The following is a 211-nucleotide window of genomic DNA, read 5'->3' on the forward strand; positions in this document are numbered from 1 at the left end:
TAACAATGATTTTGTTCCTGATCTAACCATCTCTTCTAATAAACCTTATTTTGTTCATCAAACGTGGATTTACTTTGAATGAATGGGGAATCGGACATTTTGTTAGCAATCCCCTTTCTTTCCATCACCCCGAATCTGAGCAACCATGAGCAGGGTTGAGGGAGAAACACCAATCTCGGAGGGATCCACACCGGTCACCTCCAGCTCTCCT

This window comes from Gekko japonicus, unplaced genomic scaffold (genome assembly GCF_001447785.1).
Source record: "Gekko japonicus isolate JY-2015 unplaced genomic scaffold, Gekko_japonicus_V1.1 scaffold1676, whole genome shotgun sequence".
In the NCBI taxonomy this organism is placed as follows: Eukaryota; Metazoa; Chordata; class Lepidosauria; order Squamata; family Gekkonidae; genus Gekko; species Gekko japonicus.